This window comes from Barbus barbus, assembly GCF_936440315.1.
Source record: "Barbus barbus genome assembly, chromosome: 26".
Classification (NCBI taxonomy): Eukaryota; Metazoa; Chordata; class Actinopteri; order Cypriniformes; family Cyprinidae; genus Barbus; species Barbus barbus.
In genome coordinates this window covers 2,700,178-2,703,966 of record NC_136754.1, presented here as the reverse complement: position 1 = coordinate 2,703,966, position 3,789 = coordinate 2,700,178, and positions in this window count along the sequence as shown.

The window sequence follows — 3,789 nt, the reverse complement described above, 5'->3', positions numbered from 1 at the left end:
GCTCGAACGATTCACTGATTCACTTGAGTCTCCTTAAAAATGTACCATGATCAAGAGCCGAACTATCATGGGTTTTGAGGAACTTGTCGCCGCTGCGATCAGAGAAATTCACGGTTTAGGAATGACTGTGTCTGTTGAAGAACAAAACAGTCTCTTCAAAAATGTTAACCACAGACTTTTACATTCAAATTTAAAAACCGCGAAAAGCTAGAATATAGCTAGAATGGTGAAATCCTACAATAAAGTCAATTTACGAACGCTCTGCGAATCGGCTCGAGCGAATCACTAAAAGGATCCGGTTCAAAAGAATGATTCGCTTGAGAATCGGCTGTCAACGAGCCAAACTGCAGCCAGCGAGGGGTGTATTGGGTTTCAGAAAATCTAAAATAAATATATGAGAGACTGAGAGGGAGAGAGAAAGGGGTGAAAGATCAGAAGAGAAAAGAAATCGCACAGCAGCTCTTCTCAGCAGTGCTGCCTGTATTTCTGCCTGTGAGATGCTTTTAATGTCGACCGCTTACATTTGCTTCTGAAGATTATATAAATAGGATAAAACGGGAAAAAATGCAAGTGATAGACAGTTGAAACCAAATTGTTACATTAGTATTGTAAACTCAGCTATTTAAAATTAAATACTGATTAAAAGAGAACAAAGCGGTAACACAGAACATAATGTACAAACATTGCAGCCTTTGCGTCTCTTTTCACGACTGGACTCTGATTGGTTAACAAGATTAAAGTCAAGGCCAATGAGTGACACCAGTGCCCACGTTGGGTCATTACATCTGCTTTGATCTGGACCAATCGTGAAGCAGGATTTCAGCGCGTCAGTGTTGCATTATGGGTAATGAAGTCTTTTATGTTCTCAATCACCGGATAATGAAGATGGAGATCCAATCGGCGTGCGAGAAGCGAATTGATTATGTGAATATTCATGAGATTATGAGATAATGATCCACATTGACAATCTGTACAAAAGAGGTGTTATGAACAAACTGAAACTGAATAATATTAAGAAACAGAGCACGGTTGTGATGACATACTGACCGAACTGCATTAGCCTGTATAATCATCATGTGTCATTTCATACTGTGCATCATCAACACCATGCATGCCCTAATATATTAGATAGAATATTAATCTCACTTAGTTAGGCTAATGAGTTTTCTTTTTTCACGAAATCACAATGAAGTGTGCACATCTGCTTAAAGGAAAATTAAAGTTAAAATTGATTTTAAACTAGAATTTGCAACTTAAAAATGAATCACTAAAAAGAACCGGTTCAGAAGTATTATTCGTTCAAGAAGCCAAACTGCAGTGAATAAAATATTAAAACTCAAAGATTTAAAGATCATAATAATACATGATCATATAATGACAATAATTTTTTTCATTGTATATGTATATAATGTGTGTGTGTGTGTGTGTGTGTGTGTGTGTATACACATATTATACACACACATACTAATAAAAACATTTATTATCAGATATAAAGACAGAAGGAAAAATGAAAGGTGGAAAAAAAGAGAGAGCCGCAGATCTTAAAAAGAGGAGGAGAGGAGGAGTGGTGCAGTGTGGCGGAAATAAAACAGCAATGGGAGGATGGCGACAGGCCGAGGAATGAAAAGAGAGACAGTGACAGCACACACACACACACACCGCCTGAAAGAGTTTAATGAAATATCATGTCAGAGCTCCACCACAGGCCACATCTCCATCAACCAGAGGAAATGAACAGACTGACAGAATGTGTGCATACAGTTTGAATTGTATGCAAGAGAAAGAAAGAAAGAAAGAAAGAAAGAAAGAAAGACTGGTGAATTGTTACCTTCATTCAGCAGATCGTATCAAATCAGAACACTATAGGCTACATCTAAATGCACGCGTGAGCACGCGTGACACTGAGCAGCCTTCAGTGGGCCTGACAGATAACACACAACATTATATAATATAGCCATATATATAAAGCACTAATATAAGTAATAAATAAGGTAATATATTATTCTAATATTTTATTGGCATATAGTTATCAGTATAAATAACAATTATCTGTATAAATTATAAAACACTATGAGCAGGTAATGTTTAATATATTATATTATATATACTTATTACATTTTATATTATCATCTCACACATGGACCAGCATTTTCTAAATTAAAGATTAAAAGGTGGGGGGGGGGGGGTTGGGTGATTGCACAACCATCAATTAGGTGGCGATATGCACTAATCATGTAAACGATCATTGAACAAAAGAAGAAAGAAACAGCATGGTGCGCTTTCTCTGAGCGTCCGTTTCCATGGTGACTCGTTGCTCTGTTGAGAATGTCTCGAGTTTTAACCAGGAACATACTCTGGGTTGAATGAACTTACTCCCGGACGCGTTTTTGGAACCACATACCTCGAGTAAGCAAGGTTTGGGGTTAATCAACCCAAAGTTCAGGGTTTAGCTGAAGGTAAGTTAACCGTGCTTTCTGGAATACACCCCTGGTTTATTTCAGTTATAGTCTGACTTACTGTCAGTTGATTTGGTTCAAAATAAGTCAGACTAACTGAAATAAACCTGGCTTATTTTGGTAAACTTGTTTTATGAAACAGTCCCCAGATCAGTTAACAAATCAAATAAATTAAAACTTAAGTAAAAACAAAAAAGAACATTTAAAAGCATACAAAGTGCGCAAAAATGGTAAGTCCTCTGTGATCTGTGGTGTAATGCCTGATATGCTAATGATCCTTCTATAGATGCTGATGAAGCGTGCAGGTCGTGCAGATGAAAATTAGATACACTGATGACTAATTTCAGCTCGTTTTGGACAGACTACTCGTCATAACACACACAAATGAAGCTGGACAAACATAACCTATTTCTGTTTCATAAGCGATTTAGACTATAAACATATGTAATTTAATAATTTTGATGGCATGTTTAATGTTGATGCACTCAATACTAAAGGAAGGATTTTGCTCTAGTATTAATGAAATATCAGCACCAGTACTGTCTGTGCAAAGCATGCATTACTGTGACGCAACAGCAGCACCTGCTGTACAGAACAGAAACTCTCCTGGAAAAGAAATTACAGTCCAATACTAAAATACACAAATATTGCATATTAATATTGCATCAAATATTAACCTTTACATGTCAGGCAATGGATTCTCTAGCTCGTGTTTTAATGAAAATGCAGAGTCAAAAAAAATTATTTATTGATTTAGCTGCATTTAATTAATCAAAATAATTACAATTTCAAATAAGTTTTCTATGTGACTATTTCAAAAAGTAACTTCTGTGATGCAAAGCTGAATTTTCAGCATCAGTCACATGATGCTTCAGAAATCACTCTAAAATGCTGATTTGCATGAGGTATTTGATTTTTCAGGATTCTTTGATGAATAAAAAGTTCAAAAGAACAGCATTTATTTAAAACCGAAATCGTGTGACATTATAAATGTCTTTACTGTCACTTTAAAGCATCTTTGCTGTATAAAAGTATTCATTTCTTTAAGTTAAAGAAGAAAACAAGTAAATTAAATTTGACACTGGTCAAAAATGAATTAAATTTGTATTATTATTTTAATGTTTTCTAAGCAATGATATTTTAGGAGCTATACAGTGGAGAGGATGACAAATAAAACCCACACAGCAGCACTGATAAAGGTCCAATGAATCTTTTATTTGTAAGGCACCATAAATACTTCCTTACTGCTCAATCTCTCGTTCAGAGTAAATGTCTTAACCTTTTTCTTCCAACAATCGTCTTTAAATGAAGTTATAATAGCAGTTCATCAACA